Raw genomic sequence first — 14,693 nt, forward strand, 5'->3', positions numbered from 1 at the left:
TTACTGTGACTTTTTCACTTTATGTATCCCCCTCCCAGTGTGTGTGTGTGTGTGTGTGTGTGTGTGTGTGTGTGTGGAGTTGCTGGGACAAAGTCCTTGGGAATCAGCAGAGAGATCCCAGTGACTTAGTGGCCTTATGCAGGTGGTTTAGTGCCACCTGCAGCCCAGGGCCTGATCCCAGATGCCGGGATCGAGTCCCACGTCGGGCTCCCTGCATAGAGTCTGCTTTCCCTCTGCTTGTGTCTCTGCCTCTCTCTCTCTCTGTGTCTCTCATGAATAGATAGATGAAATCTTTAAAAAAAATTAAAAAAAAATAAAAGGCAGTAACGACATGGCCAATGGATGCGGTGTCGCAGGCGGCCCAGCAGGGTGGTCAGGGGCACCATCATGGATAATGAAGCCCTCTCGGCCTTATCGGCCCTGCTTGAGCGCCCAGCCACATCTTTACGTCCCCCCAGGTGCCCTCCTCTGTGATTTCAGTGTTCACGCTTCACACTGACTTTTTTTTTTTTTAAGATTTTATTTATTTATTTGTGAGAGAGAGAGAAAGAGAGAGAAGAGGAGCATGTACAGAGGGAGAGGGAGAGTCCCTGCTGAGCAGGGAGCCCCACGTGGGGCTCGATCCCAGGATCCCGAGATCATGACCTGAGCTGAAGGCAGACGCCCAGCCGACTGAGCCGCCCAGGCGCCCTCCCCCCAACCCCACACACTAATTTTTAATGCCGTTTCTTGCTTTTCCATCCCTCCTGCAGTTAATTGTGAATGAGTCTGCGTTTGCTGAAACTCGCACCTGTGGCATTGACTCCACCACATTCACGAAGCATCACGACATACTGGGTGCCCTGGACTTGGGGACGGATCAAACCGCTCCCTCCCTGGATGCTGTGTCTGGGGAGGGAGGCAGGAGGGCCTGTGGTTGCAGCGTAGTGTGTACATGATCCCCGCGGAGTGTGCATGGAGAGAGCGCTGACACGCACAGCGGAGGGCGACATCTGAAGGACGGTGGGGACGGTGGGTCGCTATGTCTTCCTAGAGGCCGCGGTTCTGGGGCTTCATTTAGAGGCTTGAGGAAGGTTTTGCCAGAACCTAAAAGCAGGGAAATCACTTTGCTTTTTCAGGTCCAAGAAGTTTATCTCATAAGACAGATCATTCCGCCTCTGAAATGCTCTACTCCATAGAAATCCTTCCTTTAAAAAAAAAAATTATTTGTTCATGAGAGACCCAGAGAGAGGCAGAGACACAGGCAGAGGGAGAAGCAGGCCCCCTGCAGGGAGCCCGATGTGGGATTCGATCTCCGGACCCCAGGGTCACACCCTGAGCCAAAGGCAGATGCTTAATCACTGAGCCACCCAGTGGCCCCGAAATTTCTTCCCTTTAAGGAGCCCCAATCCCACTCTTGTCTTGTAGTGTGTGGGGGCGTCACACAGGACCCTCCAGCTCGTGGGGGCAGAGGTAAAGGTCACGGCGGGCGTATCTGCAGAGCTCCCCATCCTTCACAGCGTCATCTGCTCCTTCTGCTCTCTCCTCACTGTGCCCTCACGCCTCTCGTCTGGCTCAGCTTTGTCAAAGGCCCAGTCACATTACCCCCCCCGAGAATAGAGGATGATACCCTCGTGTGCTCTGTGGCCGGGAGCCCCTGGATGCCCCAGCCCTTGCCTGGCCCCATTGCATCTAACCTGAAATGACTTGGGTTTTTTTGGCTTTTTTTTTTTTTTTTTCTGATGGGAGAGCGGATAGTTCTCGTACATTGTTATGCCATCACCCAGACCACGGTGCATTAGTCATTATGATAAGTAACCAGCTACCCTTGTCTATCCTAAGATCCCAGATTCACTAAATCAGATGACACAGCGATTTCTCTGTTGTTAGATTTGTATTTACCTCTATCTATTTCATCCCCACCCCCCCCACCCCCCATCAACCCACATGTGAGGAGCTTTGTGAGCACTGATGGAGCCCACCGGCGTATGGGGGCTACCCCCTAGCTTGGGTTTTCCACAATGAGATAGTGGCAAATCGGGGAGTCGGACTGGGAAGGAAAATGGCATCAGGAGGCTTGCCACTTGAGGTGGTCATCAGAATTTGACTCCGTCCGTGGACACTGGGGAGTTAGGACTACCTGACCAGCCTCGGACTTCCTGATTCCTCTCCCATTTATCCCAATACTTTCTGTTTTACACAGAACGATGTCATGGGAGGCTTGGTCAAACGTTCCTGGAATCCAGCTGTGTTATGCTGATGAAATCCTCTTGATCCATTTGTTCTGGTACAAAGAGGAGAGGATTAATTTTGGCTTCACTTGTTTTTAGTACAAGCATGTTGGTTCCTACTGATCATTGTAACCTCGTGCGAGGTTATGGCCAACCGTCCATTTAGCAATCAGTCATCTCTTTAGTATCATCCATATAATACGCTGTACTAGCGTGTTGCCAGGACTGGAACCTGTATTGCTCGATGTAGTTGCCAGAATTTTCTTTTCTCATTTTAGACGATTCAGGGATTGCTAATTTCCAGGCTGATTACATCCTTTTGTTTCATTTGATTCACAGAGACTCAACTGAGATTTTTTTAAGAAGATCTTATAAGGAAAAAAAAAAATCTCAAAAATCTAAAAACAAAACAAAACAAAACAAAAAACCCAAACCACTGTATTTTGAAATGCTTCATAATGTAGAGGAATCGCCCTCCATACCATTAACCAGTAATGACACCGAATATCAGAATAGGTCCTGGTTCATGATCTTGCGTTCTTGGACGACGCTACTGCCCTTTGCTTCACCCCTTGCTCTGTTTTCCTGCCGCCTCTGATTTTCAGTTCTGAGAGCTTGTTCTACGGTCGACCCCGCCCGCCCCCCCGCCTTGTGCCTTCCGTCCACCGACCGTAGAACCCCGAACCCCGAGAGAATGTCACGCACTTTCTCCGCAGCTGGTGGAAGCCTCCGTGTAGGTCCTGCCTGTGGAAGTACCCTTGTCTCGCTCCCGAGTCTAACCTAGTCCTGATTTTATGAGCCTGTACATAGAAGCATTTGACTGTAAATTAAAGACTAGCATGGAAGGTTAGGGGAGTCGTTTGTGAAGCTGCATCTTGCAATGGTAGGCAAATATTTGTTTCAGTAAAAAAAAAGCTGAGTGAGCCAAAAAAGAAGGTGATAGCCCCTTTAAAGTAAATCCATCTTTACGAGGTAATAGCCGTACGATCTGAGACATTGCTGACCGCCGAATATACTTTCAGGACGTGTTAGTTAGTACATGTTTGTGGAATGAACCAGTAAGCTAGATTTCCATTTTTTTGGGATGTTTGTATATGCGTGTGCGTGTGTGTATACATTTGTGTATACACAGACTCTGCATCTTAAAATCCTTCCGGGGGGGGGGGGGCGTGCTTGCCATAATTCTCTTTTCTTCTTCTAAAGTTCACCGGAATGTTAAGCCACACAAGAGGGATTTGATTATCTTATGAGAGCATGGAATTTAAAGAAAATTGGGCAAATAGGATCACTATACATCCAGCTGTTCAATTGATTTCATGTTCATCTCAGAATGTAATTGAATTTGAAGCTCCAGAAGAAGTAAATGGAGACTAACAATAACCGAGCACGTTACTTTTGTTCCTAATACCATGATTGAAATGCGCTCTACATCAAGATAGATAGAAACGTGGCAATACCAGTTATTTATGTAAAGCCCCTTTGTGTAAAGACCTCAATTCACCATACACACGGTGCACGTGATCCTACGGTGACCAAATAAATAACTTGCTTCGCTGGAGGAGGGTGCCACGTCGGAGGTGAAATGATCTGATCAACCTGAGTCGCTTGGAAGGCAGCGGGCCCCGATCCAGAGGATTTACGTCCCAATTACCCTTTGTCAGTGGTACGTCCAGAGTGGAAGAGAGTGTGGCTTTGGCAGGCGGGTCTTTAAGATCTCAAAGGAAAGCATTTTCCTCCTGTTGGAGATCCAGTCTTTCTTCCTACAGGAAACCTGGAAAGGTTACCAGGGCTTTTATGCACATTTCGGAGAATTTGCAAGCTGCCTTGGAAGAAAGGCCACTGTACTCACCTTCCACCCTGTGAGCAAGAGTAGAATGAAGATGTTGCCTGTTTTCTTTCTATGTTTCTGTTTGGGGATCTTCAAAGCTCTCTTCTGCTGCCTTTGCCACATCCTAATCCCTTTGCATCTCTACAGGTCAAGTCATAAATCCTTCCCGTTTCAATAATGAAGGATCCCTGAGTGAAGGGATCTCATGGCAAATGTATATAATAAATGTGAAATTACAGCTTAGCTGGTGCTGTATATTCTATATGATAACATTATGTGGAACACTATTGTATATTTTGTGTTTTTATGTTGTATATTATTCATAATGTAAGTAATATTTCTTATCCCTAGCTTTTATTTAGCCAAGTCTCTTATTTAAATAATGGGAACAAAAAAAAAAATAAATAAAATAAATAAATAAATAATGGGAACACAGCTGCATTAGCGAGACCTCACATTCTCAGCTCATTTTAATACAGCTCAGTCAGCGGCTACCAGTGAGCTCTGATGATATCAAGGCTTCGTCTGGCCTGCGTGCTGAAGATAAACAGATGAGAAGACATACTCCTGCCCTCAAGAAACTGTCAGCCTTATGATCGTCCTGTTGCTTGGACACCTCCAGACCTCTTTATAGTATGGCTTTTGGTACATAATCAGAACCTCATACCCCAGGTTGGGTGCCCATTATCTGCTCCCATGGGACCTTGCACCAACCTCTTTCACTATGCTTGTAGTTACTAAGACAATTGGTTTAGCATCTGTGCCTACCATTGGAAGATCAAACACTCCTATGTGACACTTCTCTGGACCTACAGCCGTGTCTTAGGGTCTCCAGAGAAGCAGAAGCAATAGGGTACATATAGGTACACAGGAGAAGACTGACTATGGGAAATTGGCTCACACAGTAATGGAGGCTCCTGGGTCTCGTGGTCTGTCATCTCCAAGCTGGAGAACCAGGAAAGCCAGTGGTATATTTAATTCAGTCTGAATCTGAAGGCCTGGAAATCCAGGGCTGGTGGTGTAGGTCCCAGTCTGAGTCCAAAGGCACGAGAACCAGGGGCTCCAATGTCCCAGGCCAGGAGAACATGATGTTCCAGCCCAAGCAGAGAGAGCAAAGTAGCCTTTCCTCTGCCTTTTTGTTCTATTCAGGCCCTGAAGGGATTGGATAATGCCCATCCTGGGGGTGGAGGGGAGCCCTGCGCCTACTGTACTCAAATGCAAATCCCTTCCAGAAACAGTCTCACAAACACACCTAGAAATAATGTTTTACCAGCATCCCAGCATCCCTTAGCCCAGTCAGCTTGACAGTAAAAGTAACCATCCCAAGCCCCTGTTCTAGTGCCTGAAAATATTTGGTGGTCGATATATTTGTGCTGACTTGAGCAAAATTGCAGCTCTTTCTGTTTGAAAAGATGACCTTGGAGCTTACTACTAGAAATATTTTGCCACCAAGTCCTTCTGCCCTCCATCTAGCCTGGCTCGTTGCCTTTAAGAGAGAGATTGTTTACCTTTGTGACTAATGGTGACTCAGCCACAGCAGTCTCCAAATAGGAGGGCTATCGGTTGCCACATCGGGCAAGTACCTGACATTACGTCTACCTGACATTACGTCTCCTTATGAGAAGGCCTTTTTCAACTCATGCAGAAATAAAAACAGTGGAATTCCATTATAGAATATTCTTTTTCATTTCCTTCACCGCTTGCCCTCTCCTTCCAGCCTTGATGGAGAAGCACCTTGAGTCGAGGAAGATCAAATGTGCTGTACGTGCCCGGGGCACCATGTGACAGGGAGCACTGCGTGTATTTACCCATCTGAAATGCTGCTTGAGCTCCGTCGGAGGGCTAAAGCTAAGTTTTAAGTGAATAAGAAGAAATACGTTCTTAACCACCAGATCAGGGTGACCTCTAAATTAGCCATATTACAGGTTATTACCTTCCTACTGTGTTGGAGGCTTAGGGTTATAATTAGCTCATGCATTTTGCACAACAGCAAGTGAAGGCTGAGCTGTGTCTTTGAGCTCCAGGAAGCCACTGTGTTCCCTTACTTTTGTTTGACTGGCTGAAAATTTAGTACTGATGAGATGAGGGCGTAAGGACATGAAAAGGGGGGGGGGGGAGGATATCACTTATTTTTCTCCATTAATTGTTCAGATGGAACAGGATGCTCTAGAGTTGGCTTCACTGTTCACCATATCTACTTAAAGAAGACTGAAGCTCTCCTTTCTTTTTCTTTTCTTTTTTTTTCTTTTCTTTTTTTCTTTTCCTTCCTTCCTTCCTTGCTTCCCTCCTGTTGCTTTCTTTCTTCTTTCTTTCTTTCTTTCTTTCTTTCTTTCTTTCTTCTTTCTTTTCTTTCTTTCTTTCTTCTTTCTTCTTTCTTCTTCTTTTTCTTCTTTCTTTCTTTCTTTCTTTCTTTCTTTCTTTCTTTCTCTCTCTCTCTCTCTTTGAGAGAGAGAGAGAGAGCATGACAGAGAGAGCGCGGGCAGGCACTTGCAGGGGGTGAGGGGCAGAAGGAGATGGAAAGAGAGAATCCCAAGCAGATTCCGATGGGGGGCTCGATCTCACGACCCTGAGATCATGACCTGAGCCGAAACCAAGAGTCAGATGCTCAACCCACTGAGCCACTCAGGTGCCTCAGCCAAGAGTCAGATGCTCAACTGACTGAGCCACTCAGGCGCCCCAGGAAGACTGAAGCTTGTAACTTCACAGGCTTAAAAGTGAACCTAATGAAAGATCTACATTAGCACACACATCGATGAGGATGTACCGTGCTTGCTTTTTGCCTTGCCGTGTGGGGAGATGAGAGCCTAAGACGTGACCTCTGCCCTCAGCGAATCTCGGGGATCAGCAGTCCTGTCTCACTTTCCCTCTTACGTTTCAGCAACTTGGGTGGGATTCCTGTACCTGTGGAAGAACACAGGCTGAGAGGGGCTTCCTCTAGGTTAACTCCGAGCTTCTACTACTCACAAATGGCTGTAAGAGGTAGCGTGTCCTACTTACTCCCAGATGGAGGTGCTCACTACCATTTACACCAAATCTTGGATCAACCTTATTTTTTGACAAGTGTCTTGAGACACAGTGGACAGTGTTAGGGCAACTCACCCACAGGGAATTTACTCATTGTGTCCTTACCGACCTGGCCTGCTTCCTGGGGGGGACTGTAGGAAGAGGGGGCTGCTTACCATGAGTTCCTCTGTGTAGTTGAGGCAGACATCTTGGGTCTGGAGCCTTTGGGTGGTTCCTTGATGGAAGTCAGGGCTTTGTACACTCAGGCTGAAGAAGGAACTTCCTGCTGTTTGCTGGGTCACTTACCCCATCTGCTTTTCTACTTCCAAAACTTCCTCTCTGATGCCTTCTGTTCTTTTTCACCTTTAAATAATACCTTTAGAGGATTTGGTGGGGGGGTGGGGGGTTGAGGGAGATTAGAGCCGATTTCACAAATTCAAGCTACCAGTAGAGTAAGCCTGTCTAGGGAGGGAGTAGATTGGGGGGGGAGGAGTGTAAGAGAGAGAAGAGAAGGGGAGAGAAAGTGTGTTTAGAAAACCCCTGCCGCCTAGTTCTACTTTTTGAAACTAATTTAAATGTGTTGGGTTGATTCCACATTCCAAGGATACAATTTTCCTGTGCTACGGAAATCACACCTACTGGTTATCATGATGAGGCCTGATGAGACTGGCTGTCAAGGAGGAATTGTCCGGGCACCACAGGCACTTGGGATGGTTCTCTGCCCTTCCCCCCGCCCAAGCCCTCCCCCTTCATGGCCCCCGGCACTCCCACTGCTCTGTTTCTCTCTTCTCACCTTCTTACCTCCCCTCCCTCGGGTACTGCCTCACCCTTCAAATGCTCTCATTGGTAAAGATGCAATCAGCTATGTAGGGTCATCTGACCTGGAGAATACTCTTGACATTTTATCTTTGTGTGGCCACCCCACATTCAGGGTATCTCCAGGGCCCAGCTTGTATTTTATTACCTACTTTTGGCTACTCCCCTCTGGTTTCAGCAGTTTCAACAAAGCTAGAGAGAACACGCAGGTCAAGTGACTTTGCTGCCCAGAATGAGGATCAACTCAGTTATTTAGTAAATATACTATGTGCAGAAAGGTGCTAGATATGCAAGGAGATAAGGGGCCAAATCACCCTTGAGAAGGTCCCTGGGGTTGGCAGAGGGGGGCGGATCACCAACCGTGTGGTAGTGTGTGGGGCAAGAAGTCCACTTGTTCACCTCACTTCCTGGCAGGATGGGGGGAATGGTCATTTCCGCTGGGGTGCGGGCAGGAAGGCCTCAGGGAGCTTACTGCTGGGGTGGGAAGTGAAGAAGGCATTCTAGACAATGAAGAAAAAAGACATCAATGAAACATCCACTTGGAGGAGACTGCTGAATTCAGAAGACTATGGCTTGAGCATTATCTTCAGATTGGGAATTTAGGGGCTCATTATAAAGAGCACTGAGTGTTGACAGCAATAGCAGAGGGGACCTCCTTCTGGTCTGTTTTCTGTGGATCCAGGGCTTATGCACACAGTAGACATCACACGTGTTTGTGAATGAATGAATGAACCAATGAATGAAAAGGAACCAACAGATGATGGATGAATGGATGGATGGGTAAGCTACATTTGAAAAAACAAAACAAAACCTGTTTAATTCTGGCTCTTTTGGATTCGGTTGGTAGTTTTGAAAGTAGAATGCTTACTCCTTAGTGCTGACTGAGATGAACAATTCATTTTATAAAAGCTTCTACCAAGTGAGACTTTTAATTACTGACAAGCCGACCTGGCTCTGAGTTGGAAATGTAGCTGGAGAAAGGCTTTCAAGCTCTGTTATTAACTCCTCAGGGCATCTGGCTGTTAACCTTCCTGAATATTTCAGCAGTTCAGTGCCAGGGATTATCATGAGGGCCTTGGTGGAGACGGTGTTCCCCAGGCTCAGGGGCCTCTGGTCACGTTCCTGCGAGATCATCTCCTAGATTGCTGCTTCCTGACCAGGGACGATGTGTGACACCACCCCCCGGGCCCTGCCAGGAGTCCTCATTTCATGGCCCTTTGCCGGGCTGATGGCTTGACTGGCTTCCCAGCTCCCCCCTTGAGGATTCAGCACCCCGGTGTTGCCCTGGCATCTGGCAGAGGTTCAGGGGAAATTGCTCAGATGTGGGATGTGAATCAAATGTGCAGGAGGGGAAAGGGGATGGGATTATATGGTGAATACATAGAGCATCTTTGCGGCTCTGTGATTCCACATGCTTGCACTCTCTCTGACAGCCGAGTAGCTGTCCGTGGGTGTGATCTGAATGCTAGTGTTTCTTCGAATGACCAAACGTTGCCTAGCTGTATAGAAGTGTGAGTTCAATATATACTCACATAGTTCCTATTCTTGATGTTTCTGGCTGGAGCCTGTTTTATCACTTAAAGAAAGCTAGAGGGAAGAAGTAGAAAGGTGTGTGTGTGTGTGTGTGTGTGTGTGTGTGTGTGTGTGTGTGCTGCAAAACCATGTTGATTTAATCTCCAGAAGATAGGACACAGGAAGCTATTTTTTCCCCCGATGTTTATAAGTTTTAACAAGATCGAAGTATTTTAAAATTTGCCTTTGATGATTATACTACATCGCTCATTTTGCTATGCTGGTGTTGGTTTTCTATTAGATTTCGGAGCTTGTTGGCCTATAAAGCATGGGAAGTTAAAAACATTGTGAATATAGCACTTTGGTCAGTAGGAAATGGGGTCAGGTTATTTTTATAGATTTGTTTGCAATCTGGAAAATTTCTCTGAAAATGTGGCTCATAAGAATTTTTTAAAAATTTGTGAAGCCGATACTACTTTTAGTAGCTGAATTACAAAATATATTAAATGCTGACTTTCTGAATCAGCTTTAAGAGCTCATCAATATTTTTAAGGCCCTTGTAAATAACAAAGGTGTTCTTTTTCCTCAGTAAAAACCAAGGAATATTCTTTGCTGGAAATTGTTGGGTACAAATAGTAAAATATAGCTTTACATACGTAAAAAGGCTTTCAGACAGGGAACTCATCTAAGCATTCGATTGCATATTTTGTTATAAAATAGAGACTCATACTGTTGCTTTTCCCTTTGTTTTAAAAGTGTCTAAATCATCAGGGAAGATTCTTTAATAAAGAGCCAACTTATGTGTTTTATTAAAATTCTCATCAGTTCTGTAGAGACAAGTCAGGAAAATTGGAGAGAATTTGGTTCGGATGCCAGTTGCAGTAGTTTGGAAGCAATGACTTTGTATAGACCAGTCATAGATAATGTTAAAAAAAAATTGTAGGTTCGGATTTGAATTTTGTCAAAAATTCCAGAGTGTGAATGGCCAGCTGCCATTTTCTGGGGTTCTTGGAACATTTAGATGTTCCTTCTGTCCATTGCCATGACCTCGTATTAGGGGCCTCGCTTCTTAGCTTCTGCAGAAACCACTCCCTACCCCCGCCCCAGTGATGTTCCCACTGCCCCTGTGTCCTCTGCCTGGTCCCGTGATACTGTTTCTGACTACTTAGGGCAAAATACTATGATAAACATACCCCACTTATCCCCAGCTTCCCTTGGAAAAGAATCTACCAACAACAATAAAGTGTCAATGTTTGGGCACCTTGGGGGCATGGGGGCTACATATAGATTTGCTTGAGCAGCAGGAATATGAGTGGTTCCTCTTTCAGCTGCGTTGTACATGGTGCTTGAGGTCTACACCCAAACCCTAATGGGCTGGTTGGCACTGTCAACACTGTGGCCTTCAACAAACAGTTCAATGAGCTGTTTCCATCAGGAGCTAAGCTAGCAATGATTTAATATTAAAATACAAAAAAAATGACAGGGACTGAAAACCACACAAGCTCAGAAGGCTCAGTCTCTCTCCGGGTGGTTCCTCCACCTGGTGAATCGCCTCTTCTTTCCACCTACTTAATTCTGTCCATTTTTCTCGAGTTAAATCTGCTTTGAGAGAACTTAATCTCGGTGATTCTCATTCATTTTATCCACCCTTTTCCATCTTTGAGAACTTAAAAGAAAATGTAGAGAATAATATATTTTGCCAATTCTTTAGAAATGTGGCATACCTCCCCTAACTGTGTGGGAAGATCCTGACAGACAGTTATCTACTTAATCTTTGCCTTATTCCTCTTATCTCCTGTTCTAGCTCTCAGACATACAGCTAGTCCCGGCACATGATCAAATCAATGACTGTTAGTGTTTTTAGACAGATTGGGAAAGTTTGAAAATCGGATTTTATAATTGCTAGGTGCTTTCATTTGTGACACTTGTAAATGAACGTCCTTGTGTGGCTCTCTGTGTCTTAGAACTTGAGGAATGCTGAGTTTGCGTGGAAGGGGCACCCATCTCTGATGGGTGCATAGACAAACACGTTCGAAGTCCAAATGGAATTTTCAATAATTTTAAATCTTAACTCAGTCTCTTGAAAATGGCAAAAAAGTGCTTGGTTCATAAATAAAAGACAGAAGATTAAAATCTTTTCTTGCCTGTTGCCACAACCCCCTCAGCATGGCCAGCCAGATGCCTTCGTCTCTCTCTTCCTCTCCCAAAACTCCTGAAAACCTGCTCAGACTCAGCCCAAAGCAAGCTTTCTATTTCTTGGCCTTTCCATCTGTTTTCCTCGAGAGATGTTTTGCCTTTCTTGTATAATTCAAGGCAGCCCGATTTGAAAAGACTCAAGAATGGAGCTGCAGGGACGGAAGGCTCTCCGTTGAGTGCGTGTAGCATGCTGGATGTCGAGCGTGACCAAGGGGGGAATGATGGGGGACATGGGAGCAAAGAGGCTGTGGAAACTCATTTTAATTTTCCCTGTCATGCTTATTTTCCTGCATTAACTACCCTCCTAGTAAAGTGATTGGTACTTGTAAATATTCAGTGAATGACCAGAGAGATATGATGTTTTATAAATGAACTTCTCTTTGAAGTGCTTGAACTCAAAATGAAATCGGGAGTTTTGGACACTGTACCATTTCAGATTTCACAAAATAGAAACATTACTGAAACTTCCCCACCACCCCCACCCTCATCTTCTCCTAGCTTCAAAAGGAATGTCTTTGGGTAGAATCTAGTCATGAAGAATTAATATCTAAATGAAAAAAAAAGGGGGCAAATGTTATAATGATTAAAAAGAGATCTTTAAAAGGAAGACCCATTTTAAAATTCTCTCTTCTCTCCTTTATCCGTGTCAGAATAGCGTATCATCTTCATTCAGAATCAGCAAAGTGTTTATTGAGTGCCTACTAGGTCCCAGGCTCTGTGCGCTTCAACTGGGTGCGAATGTGACACAACGCAGACTCCCTGTCCTCTTCGAGCTTGTAGATTCAAAGTGTGTGTGTATGTTTTGAGTGGTAAGGAAGGATATAGCAATAATGACAAAAACACTTACGTGAATACTCATGGTGACAAGTACTGGGAATGAAAAGTGTATGTACTCACGTGGGAAGCAAAAGGCATCTCTGAAGAGAATAAGGGTCCAGTGAGTAGGACCAGGAAGGGAACATCCAGCAAGTTGGAGGCCGTGTTGCCCTGTGGCTGGAGGCTTGTACCTCGTGCAGGAGAGTGGGGGTGAGGCCCTGAGGGCCCTGAGGGACAGGCAGGGCTCAGGTCACATTGGGCCCTGGGCCCAATTAAGAATTTCTTGCGTACTGTTGCTGGGAATGTAAATTGGTGCAGCGGCTGGGGAAAACAGTATGGAGATTCCTTAAAAAATTAAAAATAGAATGAACATATGATCCAGCAATCACACCTCTGGATATGTATCCAAAGGAAATGAAATCAGGATCTTGAAGAGCTATCTGCACTGCCATGTGCGTTGCAGCAATATTCACAATAGCCAAGATATGGAAACAACCCAAGGGTCCATCAGCTGTAGTTGTATGTATGCACACAATCTCTCTCACACACACACAGTGGAGTATTATTCAGCCATAAAAATGAAGAAAAAGGCCACTCATTTTGTAGAAGGTGGAGATGCTGGCAACAGGGAAGACCAGATCAATAGGCTTATTAGAAGGATGAACTAAGGTATGTACCATGATTATGATTGTAATCTGATCAGTTAATAAATGACTGCTTTCAAATGGAAAAGAAGTAAAAATTAAAAAAAATAAAATAAAATTCTGTCATTTGTGAAGACCTAGATGAGCCTGGAGGACATTATGTCAAGTGAAATAAGCCAGACACATAAAAAAAAATCATACTGCATGATATCACAACTTATACACGAAATCTAAAAAAAGTCAAACTCTTAGAAGCAGAGAATAGAATCGTGATTTCCAGGGGATGGAAGGTGCAGGAAACGGGGAGATGTTGGTCTAAGTATACCCGTTTTCAGTTAGAAGGCACGTTCTGGAGATGTAAGGCATAATGCCTGTAGTTGATACTGAATTGGATATTGGAGATTGCTGGGAGAGGAGGTCTTAAATATTCTCACCACACACACGAGAAAGGTAGCCATGCAAGATGATGGGTGGGTTAATTAACTTGGTTGTGGTGATCATTTCGCTGTGCATACGTATATTAAATTATCACATTGTCCACCTTTAAAAAACTCACGTCGTGAAACCTAACTATATACAAGTCTTAATTGTCAATCAGATCTCAATAAAACTGGTCAGGGAGGGAAGGAAAATTAATAAAATAAGGGTAAAAAATAATATGGGAGAATAGAATTTTGGCTATAGTTAAAAAAAAAAAAAGAATTTCGGAGCTTATCTCAAAGGCGTGGAAAGCCTCAGGATGTAAGCACCTTGCCCAACAGCCTGGGTACTGGGATCTTGGCTCACAGGCCGGGAGGTGGGACACCTGGGTCCTGCCTTAGTCCTGCCCCACCTATATGTCGGGGGCTCTGCAAGTACTCATTAGCACTTGGGTGGGCCTCTTCGTCTTACACTAATGCGTACTCATTTATAAAGTTGGGGCAATAATAAGTGCCTGATACTGAAACACTACAGGGTGAAATTGTAAAATAACAGAAATCTATGAAACCAGGGTTTGCTTTACACTTACCGTTTGGTAGCCAGGGGGTGGAGTTCACACATGCTCGCTGGGCCTGTGTAAGGGCTATGGTGACAGGAGGCCCTCGGTGAGAACGAACACAGCCTCTCACTGAACAGGCAGGAGGGTGCAATGTTTTCTCACATGTTGTAAAGGGAAACAGCCCTTTTTATTTATGGGTGGTGCTTCCTGAAGAGAGAAGGCAAAATCGAATTTAGTTTATTTTTTCCGCATCTAACGTCCGTTCCCTTAACGTAGCCTGTGTTGGCTAAACAAGTTCCGAGCAGGGGCAAATGTCTCCATTTGGGTAGATTTGGGCTGAAAATTGCTTGCTGTTTCAAAATCCATCTCCCAGACTTGTGAGGAGCGTTGGGGTGTGGTTGTTGGGACAATGAAGCCCAAGTCCTCTGAGAGGCAGAGGGGGCAAGCTACGCTTCTCTGGCCGCTAAGGCTTCAGGCGACCCTTCCGAAGTTACCCTTTGCCAAGACATACGTCCAGGGTACCTGCAGAAACTACATTTCAGAAGAATTCGAAATCTTAAATGCTGCGTGTGCGCTAGACAACTAATGGCTGGCCAGTGGCTGGTAGGATCCAAGGGTGACACACTCGTTCACGGGGAGTTGGTTCAGGAGGGAGTGGACCATTGTCACTGCACCATGCCCCGCTCCTG

At 45.3% G+C, this 14,693-nt stretch overlaps 2 long non-coding RNA genes across 2 annotated transcripts; both read right to left on the minus strand.

The window, feature by feature from the left end:
• Positions 1-650: 650 nt before the first annotated feature.
• On the minus strand, positions 651-7,512 carry LOC111090365. Its single transcript, XR_005371142.1, has 3 exons — positions 7,218-7,512; positions 6,803-6,939; positions 651-1,086 (listed from the first exon to the last, which is right to left on the minus strand). It is a non-coding gene; the product is annotated as an uncharacterized LOC111090365 (long non-coding RNA).
• Positions 7,513-8,295: 783 nt separating this feature from the next.
• On the minus strand, positions 8,296-14,664 carry LOC111090198. The gene is made up of 3 exons (XR_005371143.1): positions 14,527-14,664; positions 14,035-14,211; positions 8,296-8,357 (listed from the first exon to the last, which is right to left on the minus strand). It is a non-coding gene; the product is annotated as an uncharacterized LOC111090198 (long non-coding RNA).
• Positions 14,665-14,693: the final 29 nt, after the last annotated feature.

The sequence above is a fragment of the Canis lupus genome, chromosome 16, assembly GCF_011100685.1.
Source record: "Canis lupus familiaris isolate Mischka breed German Shepherd chromosome 16, alternate assembly UU_Cfam_GSD_1.0, whole genome shotgun sequence".
NCBI classification, from domain to species: domain Eukaryota; kingdom Metazoa; phylum Chordata; class Mammalia; order Carnivora; family Canidae; genus Canis; species Canis lupus.